This window comes from Lactuca serriola, chromosome 1 (genome assembly GCF_051521515.1).
Source record: "Lactuca serriola cultivar US96UC23 chromosome 1, Lser_US96UC23_V15, whole genome shotgun sequence".
Taxonomy (NCBI): Eukaryota; Viridiplantae; Streptophyta; class Magnoliopsida; order Asterales; family Asteraceae; genus Lactuca; species Lactuca serriola.
The window spans coordinates 127834824-127844928 of record NC_136408.1 but is presented as its reverse complement, the minus strand read 5'-3'; the positions used below and the strand labels follow the sequence as shown (position 1 = coordinate 127844928).

At 39.1% G+C, this 10105-nt stretch overlaps 1 non-coding gene across 1 annotated transcript; it reads right to left on the bottom strand.

The window, feature by feature from the left end:
• Window positions 1-611: 611 nt before the first annotated feature.
• Window positions 612-694, bottom strand: TRNAY-GUA (transfer RNA tyrosine (anticodon GUA)). Its single transcript has one exon. It is a non-coding gene; the product is annotated as a tRNA-Tyr (tRNA).
• Between the last annotated feature and the right edge of the window lie 9411 nt (window positions 695-10105).

Sequence of the window (10105 nt, the reverse complement as noted above, 5' to 3'; positions counted from 1 at the left end):
ATGGAATTCCTGAAAGCGGCTCCCTCCTATTACTATTTCTGGGGTGGAGTCGAAGCTATGGCACCAGAAAGTCAAAGAGATTCCGTCCCGAACCACTCGTGTAGTCTTCTTCCTGCCTCCCAGTTAGGCCCTATCTCGCTTTCCAAGTCTCATTTGGATGAGGCGCCGGCGCTACTAAATGCAACTCTCATTTCAACATTCTTCTCTATTGGCCCTTCCTTCTCTATCTGCCTAGAGAACCTCTCTTTCCCTACAAGGCACTAGAAGGTCGACCCCACAGGCGCTATGAAATGGGGGTCTTTCCTTCGCCTATCGTATGTATCGGCTTGGCTTCATACCGAACCAAGGAGGCATTCAGGCGGGCGCGTGCGTGTAGGAAGGCCGACGACTATATAAGCTAAAAGACTACGACTACAAGCCAAGCCGGAAGCTACTCGCTTCTATTCTCGTTGGGATTGGATATGGATGGGGAATCTATAGATCGTAGTAGCTCTCTAACTAACATACGATACAATTGAACTTCACAGAACGGCCAAAGGAGCTTCGCTCGGTTGGCCTTCCTACGCTGACGAATGCCTCTTTTCTCTTCTCTGAAGTCTACAAAAAACAAGTGGGAGAGGCAGGATTCGAACCTACGTAGAAAAACTTCAACAGATTTACAGTCTGTCGCTTTTGACCACTCGACCACTCTCCCCTTCCCGGGCCGAGGCCCCCCTTCGTAGCTTCTGGCGAAGCTGCGAGTTCATGAGCAAGTGAATGAACGAGCCATGTTCCTAAAAGGAGTGACCATCTTTCTTTTCTTCCCTTTCCCTATCCCTTAAAAGCCCGGTTGGGCGCTAGCGCTTGACTAATAGAAAGTCAGGCTCTTCTGCTGAGCGAAGCTGCGAGCCTACCCTTCTCGAGCCTACAACAATAGCTTACGCTTACCAAGCCTCAAAATAGGGCTACAGCAAGCAAAGCAAGCTTTCCCCCTTCGTTTGTTGTGGGTCGCGCCTCACCGCAGGCACTGAATGAATGAAATGAGTGGAGATCTTCCTTCCCCCTTGCTAATTACCAAGAACTTTGTTGCCACTAGTGGCGAAGAATAATTTCACCATAAAAAAAAAAAAGAACTCGGAGCCTAAAGTAAGTCTACAAGAAGCTGGCAGAGCTTTAGCCATTGGACCACATCGATCTATCCTACCTAAACAGTAAGCCTTCTCTTGTTCGTTCTTCGAATGAGGCTAGTAGGGACTAATTCCTTCCGGCTAATGAAGAGACTACTCCAGTCTTCCCATTCATTCCCATCCTTCTTCTCCCTAAGAATTGAACGAACCAAGTTCACCTATTCGAGAGTGAGGAAGAAAAACCAACAAGAAACTTCCCACTTTTTATGTCCTGCGATTCTGCTAGTTTAGAAACTAAGGAGAAGGACAGGGGGCGCTAGGTCAGAAAAGCGAGAAAGATTCAGGCATGCTACACTTTTTAGTGATTGGGAGAACCCAAGTACTCTCTTTCAGATTCAGGAAAGAACTCTCATAGATCTTTTTTCCTTTTGGAAGATACAGGAGCGAAACAATCAACCTATTGATATTGGAAGACCCAACGGATTCTTCCAATATATCATTTCTGGGTCCAATGGAATTCATAGGTATAGGAAGAAGCCCTATCAAATAGAGATTTTTTCTTTCGACCATATTTCGATTGTTAATACGATATATAAGGACCGTTACTCCAAAGAGTATTACACCCTTGATCGTGAAATATCGATTGCTTGTTGAACCCTGTGAATTGTGTGAAAGTAGGATACTCCAAATTCGGGAGTCAAAAAGTTTTATAAAACGTTCTTGGTGGAAAAAAATGTGAATGAAAGATCCCACTGAATTGAATTGGGTCCAGGAATCTAAGAAATAGTGAGAATTCTTGATCTCTCTCAATATCTCTCTCAATTCTAAAATCCAGGACTTGAATTCAAAAGAAGTGAAGGTTGTATCGGGAATGGGATCTTTGGCTCTCGTTGCGAAAGGCAATACAGTTGTAGAGGATGGGTATGAGTCTGATCATTCTGAATGCGAGCTTACGAACGAGGAGTATGCTTTAATAGTGTCAAATCCTAAGCGGTTCGCAAAGAAGAAGCTCCCTCAAACAAGAACCGAAACTGGAAGGGCAGCTACAGCTCTGAAAAGGTGAAAGTGGAGAATAAAAATGGTTCTCAAAAGGAGGAAGAAAAGAAGGAGAAGACGCTCGTAGGTGACTTCAGCTATGATTGCAATTATTGTCATGGCAAAATTCATTTGGCCAAGGAATGTTGGGGAGGTTAAATGAGAAAAGGGAAGGAGAAGATGAAGAAGCTTCTTACATGTGAAAGCTAGAGGAAATCAAGAAGAAAAAGAATGTTGATAATTCTATGTCCGTTTTGATTGTGCAGGAAAATGTGGCTGAAAAAGAATTTCGTGGAGTTGAGGTCTGGTCAATAGACTCTGAAGATGAAGATGTTCGTAGGCCTACTCATGGAAATACATTCGTTGCGAAAGAGGAGATTTCGCGTTTTATAGGAAGGTGTTTGATGGTGACAAACGATGGGTCATGGATACAGGGGAATGCTACTGAGAGTGGGCGAGGAGATGATAGTTGTTTCACAGCAAGGCCAGTTCTGAAACATATCAACAAATGCGAACAGCTGATCAACAAGTTAAACTCCATTCTTGAATCTCTCAATATACATGTGTCTAGATATGAAACTGAATTAAATGACCTAAAATCCACCTTTTCAAGAATTAGCGAAAATTTAAAAAGAACTCGTTTGACAAACTCTAACCTAACTGATCAAATTAGCAGGGTTTCGTCAAAAAGCGGTGAGAGGCGCATTTGGATAGAGAAGATTGAGTCGGATTTGTCTATGTCTAGGGATCAATTGATTTATTTGCAACGAGAAAATTTAATGCTTTTGAAACAACGCAACATATTTTGTTTAATTGCTAAAAGGCTTTATTTTATTATTACTCAGTTGCACCTCGATTGTGAGATTGGTAAGAAAAACCACAAGAAGATCTTGCCATTTCTTGAATTAAAGGAAGACGAAATTGACGCCGACTGTTATAAGTGTCAATCTGTTGTCTCATCAGACGAGATCTTTGATGCTTACAGGATAGGACTGGAAATAATTGAATCATACATTAAGTCCAAATACCATAAAAACATGTTAAAACAGCTATTGGATGAAAATGATAAGAAGCAAATCAAATCTGATACTATGCAAAAGTTCGACTCATTGAGTGCCAAATTAAGTTCAGAAAACAAAATTAATGTTGAAATTACATCTGAATTTTATGAGGACGGTGATATGAGTTGAATTTCTGTAGAGGATGAGGTTGATTGCTCAGAGTTTGTTAAAAACGAAGCTCAACCTGCGAAAGGTTTAATTTCTAAAAATTCAGTTGAGTTCACATGTATTTCTCAAGAAAAACCTGAAATTCTAAAAGAGAAAGCACCAATTTTCCAAAGGTCTAAACAGTTCCTAATAAAGTATTGGAAATTAAAGGACTAGACATAAATCAAACAGCTGAATTAATGTCCATCGTCGATAATGACAACAAAGATGGTTGCGATGAGTTCTTTTGGTCTGCCCCAATAGAGAATGTTGACGAAACCAAAGGTTTGTCAGAAAAGACCTCTTGGAAAGTAAGTGAAAGGAAGATATATGGCAGAACCACTAAACAATCAATCAAGCTTTTAGAATGGAAGTCCAAGTAGAGCCAAGGATATTCAAAGCGAACCTAAATCTGTGAAGGACGAATCTCTTGCAGGAAAGGCGAAACTCAAGGCGAACATCCACAAGTCCTCAGAGCAACATGCAACTCAAAAACGAAAAAGGAATGCGAGATATCTAAGAAATCTCAGTGAAAGGAAGCAATTTTGTCAATCCTAAAATCCCAACTATGTTCGCAAGGAAAAACCTTTCAATCAAAATGCGAAAGCTCCTTCACATGCGAACCCCAGACAATGTTCGCACTGTCACTTTCGCAGTCCACAGGACTCTGAACAGAAAGTTGTTCAGAAACCTTCCTTTTCAAAGAAGCCTATGGAGAATCCAAAATCTCATCACTGTCAACCCACGAAAGCTTCATCCAAAGATGTTAAAGGAAAAGGAAAGTTAGTTTCGGATCCTGAAGTTCCAACCAAGAAATCAATTACTAACTCAAAGAAAGTTGAAAAAGAGTTCGTAAAGAGTCAAATAAAAAATAAACAAAAACAATCTTTTCCAAAAGAAACGAAAGTAAAAGATAATAGGATAAAAGTTTTTACAATAACAAAGAAAGATAAAACCACATTAGTTAAACGTACTTATATGGTTGATCTTGCAATTACTTTCCCTTCCCTGTAAAAGGCTCACAAGGACCCACGCAACTTTGGGTTCTTAAATCTCCTTGATTTTTGAAGGTTATACGTGATGAGCAGTTTGACGTTGAATGATATATCGACAGTGGCTGCTCGTGTCACATGATTGGGAGGAAGGAGGAGTTGCAAGAGTTTCAAGCTCTCAAAGATGGTGGAAATCTGAAGTATGGAAATAACTCATTTAGAAAGATTAAAGGCTATGGTATGATAACAAATGGAGATTTTTCGATTCGTAAAGTGGAGTATGAGGAAGGCTTACAACATAACCTCATCAGTGTTTCGCAGTTGGTTGTGGGGACAGGCTTGAAAGTTTCATTTGACAATGAAGGTTATGAAATCATAGAAAAGAAGACCAAAGCAGTCCTTCTAAATTCTCAGTGAAAAGGCGAGATGTATCCATTAAATCTGGATATGATATGAGAGGAAGCCTGTTATTTGCTTACTAACGAAAGCTCATTCAGACGAAAGCTGGCTATGGCATAGAAGACTTTCGCACTTAAACTTCAAAGACATCAACAAGATTGTTCTTGGTGATCATGTGCGAGGGCTTCCTCTCCTAAAATTTGATAAGGATCATTTGTGTATAGCTTGTGAAATGGGGAAGCAAAGTAGGAAAAGTCATTCAGTGATAGTGAACACGAAAGTCATTGAACCACTAGAACTTCTACATATCGACCTTTCTGGACCTTCTGCAATTTAAAGTGTTGGTGGTAGTAAGTATATTCTTGTTATAGTTAATGATTTTTCACATTTCACATGGGTGTATTTTCTTAAACAGAAATATGAAGCAACACCAAAACTCAAGGATTTCATAAAGGAAATTGAGCTTCAACTGCGAAAGCTGGTTCGCAATGTTCGCAGTGACAATGGGCTGGAATTCAAAAACCAAACGTTTGAAGAGTTTCTTGCTGAGAAGGGAGTTTCACATAAATTTTCTGCTCCTTATACTCCACAACAGAATGATGTAGTTGAAAGGCTAAACCGTTCTTTGTGCGAAGCTGCACGAACAACACTGACTTTCGCATGTCTGCCACTCTATTTTTGGGTGGATGCAATTGTGACTGCTTGCTTTACCCAAAACAGATCCATCCTAAATAAGCAATTTTCTATCACTCCTTATGAAATCATAAATAATTGCAAACCTAATGTTAATTTTTTCAATGAAACAAATTTGATGTGAAAGCTGACGAGGTATATTTTTAGGATATTTGTTGACCTCTAAGGCATATAGGGTTCTCAACAAAAGATCCAAGAAAATGGAAGAAACCTACTATGTCACGTTTGACGACAACTACTTGAAGAGGATTCAGTCGAATGATAGTCAATCGAAGAAAAATTTTCTTAAGCCAAGTCCAGCCATGATACCTATCTCCAATTTGTATGATGAATTCATGCTACTCTTTGGTGAGCTAGAGAAGGCTATCTCATTTGAAGCGAAAGCAGCTGACAACAAAGTAGATGAATTGAAGAAGATAATAGATGACGCTGCGAAGGATATGTACCAACAGCCATCAACTACGAATTTCCCTTAAGACACGAACACTACATTCCAGGGGGAGAATTCTGGTTCGAATGCAAGTTTTCAGGGGGAGCAAACTACACTAGAAGATACGAGCATTCCATTGCAGGGAGAGGGTTATACTCCGTCTTTCTCTTCCGAAACACCATCTGATAAAGATAATTCACCTCCCACAATGACTCACAAATCTCCATTCGTAGGAGACACTTCAATTCCTAATGTAGAGGAACTCTCATCATTCGATGGGGAGAATAAAGATGTGAATAATCATTCACACGTTCATTCTGAATTCGAAGAAGTGAATGTTGAACCGGATCCCTCTTATGATCCAAACTATCCTCCACTAACCAAATGGACCAGAAATCACCCAAGAACCCCAAGTAATTGGCAAATCTTCTGCTGGTGTCCTTATGATATCTCAACAAAAAGCAAAACAAAGTGCACTATTCTCTAAAGTAGAATTTTGTATGTTTAATTCGTTTGTTTCCAAGTTTGAGACCAAAACCGTTAACGTTGCTCTCAATCACTCTTATTGGGTGCAAGCGATGCAGGACGAGCTCAATGAGTTCGAATGAAACAAGGTTTGGAGTTTGATTCCCGCTCCACCAGATGCATCTATTGTTGGTTTAAAATGGGTGTTTCGCAACAAGATGGATAAAGAAAGGAATGTTATCAGAAACAAGGTGAGACTCGTGGTTAAGGGATATTGCTAGGAAGAAGGTGTTGACTACAAAGAAAGCTTCACACTCGTTGCAAGGTCAGATTCGGTATGCAGCTTCTTGGCATATGCAACGCACTAGAACTTAGAGGTATTTCAGATGGATGTCAAATGTGCTTTCTTGAATGGAAAACTTGAATAGATTGTATATATGGAACAACCGCCTGAGTTCATGAATGAGAAGTATCCTAATCACTTCTACATCTTAGACAAGGCAGTTTATGGTCTAAAGCAAGCTCCAAGAGCCAAGTACGAAACAATCACTCGTTTCCTTAAAATGTCTAAATTTAAACAAGGTTCGGTTGCCCCAACCTTCTTTCACAAGAAAGAGGGTGACCACTTGATGATCGTCCAAACCTATGTTGATGACATCATTTTCAGTTCTACTAATCCTAGATTAACAACTGAATTCCAAAAGTTGATGGAAACTAAATTTGAGATGAGCTCCATGGGTCCAATTAACTTTTTCCTTGGATTGATTATAAGACAGGGACAGGAAGGAATTTTTATTAACCAGTAAGTGTATACAAAGACCTTGCTCGCTATGTTTGGTATGGTGGGGGACACAAAAGCGAAGGTTCCAATGGCATTCGGAACCAAACTAACACCATGTCTGGAAAAACCAATTGCTGATATGACCCTTTATCGTCAGATGATAGGATCATTGATGTATTTGTTGGTTTTTTTAGCACTATAACACTCCTATCGTGCACATGCAACCCTAAATGCTTTGGATCTATTTTTTCTCTAATTATACATGCATTTTCTTTTTCCAAAGCACTCACCCTAGCTAGAATACAAATGAATCTATATAATATAAAACATATTTTCGATGCTTACCTCTTGAGTAGGGTAGAGTTATTGACCTTTGAAAGCTTGAGCACCTCAAGTGTGATGCCTCTAATTGTTCACAACCACCAATATGCAAGAGGATGCTTTAAGAGGATAAGTTACTTGTCTCAAGAGATGGTATAACCGATTTTGGTTCATGAGGGTTCTATTTATAGTGTGGTAAATGCTAGGGTTACACTTTCTAAACCTTAATGCTCCATGATTTTTCGTATTCCTATGCTCCATGGGTTTAACCTCCATGGATTATCATATTGGTTTTGCCCATCTATTTAATCATGGATCATTAGCCCATACAAGAAGAAACATTGATTTACATAATCAATCCCCATATATTTAATTAGTCTATATTGACCACAAAATTAATTCCAAATTACTTCTTGGATAATACTAATTAAATAATCATATTAATATATTATACTTGTAATATATTAATAAATCATAAATAACCTTATTCTCAAAAATCCATCCTATCAAATTGCACTGGTGGAGGCAAACCAAAAGCACGATGCTACTATCGGGTCAAGTACATCCCAATAATAGTTATGGGCTTAGACACCAATTCCAACAGTTCCACATTCCTTAAGATAGTCAAGGAACTGGATACAAAGATACTCTCCTCCACGATCGGATGGTAGCATCTTTATCTTCCTGCCCAATTGATTCTCCACTTCCTGCTTAAACTCTTTGAACTTTTCAAAGGTTTCTAACTTATCCTTGATTAAGTAGATGTAGCCATACATACTGTAATCATCAGTAAAAGTCACATTGAAGCGTTTAGCATCCCTTTTGGCAATTCTGAATGTTCCACACACATCAGTGTGTATGAGGTCCAGCAAACCTTCATCCCTTTCACAAGTACCAGTGAAGGGTGACTTGGTCATCTTTCCAAGGAAACAAGATTCGGAAGTGTCATCCGACTTTAAGTTGAATGACTCCAAAACTCCAGCCTTTTGGAGTTGGCCTATGCGGTTCTTGTTGACATGTCCAAGATGACAATGCCACAAACATGCCTTGTCCAAACCATTGGACGAATCAATATTTAACACACTATTTCGTAGGTTATCTACAACATTCACAGTTTCATATACACCATTGCAAGGTAATGATACAAAATAAAATACACCATTATAATAAGCATAAATAGCACCAACTTCATTCTTAAATGAAAAGGTAAAACCTTGTTTGTACAAACTATGAAAGGAAACAATATTTCTCGCCATATCGGTCGAGTAAAAACAATTATTCAAATCTAAATTGAAACCATTACTGAGCAATAAAGAGTAAACTCCAATCTTGGTCACAGGTGACATTTTCCCATCCTTTATGTCCTGCAAGTACTTGGGGCAGCTCTGTTTCCAGTTCCCTTTTTCATGACAATGGAAGTAGTCAACATCCTTCGGATTGGAAGTGGGATTAGCAGAACCTGCTTTGGTCCCAATAGAAGTGGATCCATCAAGAGACTTTCCCTTGTGGCTCTTGGAGGGAGCCTTCGTCGTCTTTCCCTTTACGTTTCCTATTGTCAGAACAGGGGACGAAGTAGTAGTAGTATTAGGAGTTGACACAACAGACTTGCCTTTGAGGTTGCTTTCTACAGTCCTTAAAATCCCTTGAAGCTTGCTAAGAGTGAACTCCTCCTTGTTTATATGATAAGTCATATGAAACTGATCATAACAAGAAGGTAAATAGTGTAGAATTATATTTATGGCCAACTCTTCATCAAAATTGACATTCAATTTTAGCAAGCGGTCCACATATCTCTACATCTTCTGCAAGTGGGTCGTGATGGGTTCACCATCCTTCATTTCGGTTGTGATCATGGAGGCAATGATCTCATACATCTCCTGCCGAGCACTTTGATGGTATCTTTCCATCAAATCATGATATATTTCATAGGGATAGTAGTCCTCATATGACTTCTGCAGCTCAGCAGTCATGGTTGCAATCATTAGACACGACATCTTTGTCGCATCCCTTTCATGAGTAGTGTGCTCAGCGATTTGTTAAGGATTAGAAGTGGTGACATCAATCTCCTTAACCTCTTTATCAAGGATATATTCTTTGTCCTCATAGTGAATAGCCATTCTGATGTTACAAATCCAATCATTGAAGTTTGAGCCATCAAAAATGACCCTCCTACATAGGTTCATGAGAGAGAAAGAGCCTGAAGGAATTGGTGTTGAAGCATTTTTTGGGATAGACATTTTAAAAAGAAGAATAACAAAGTTTAGATTAGATGAGAATCTTTAATATTACACCCAAATGAAATATTAAGGCTAGGACCCAACACAATATTCTACAATTGTGAAGAGGTATTCCGTATTCCAATTGTAAATATTTGAAGGTAGGTAAATGACGATTTACCAATTTCCACCATGAAAAATGAAATGGTTTATTAACTTTTAATTGGTTTGACATTCCTAGATCTTTGAGATTCATTAAACTTTTCAAAGGCAAGTTTAAATCTCGATTATGCCCTTCAAGTTTGTGACTGGGATGCTGAGGATCACAAACAAGGTGTGAATAACCATGCAAATTAACTTGCTACACCCAATGTTACATATCACCTAATCAATGTGCCGGTTAATGACACGCACTCCATTGATCTATGATTAACACCAAGCTACCCTTTGCCACACATT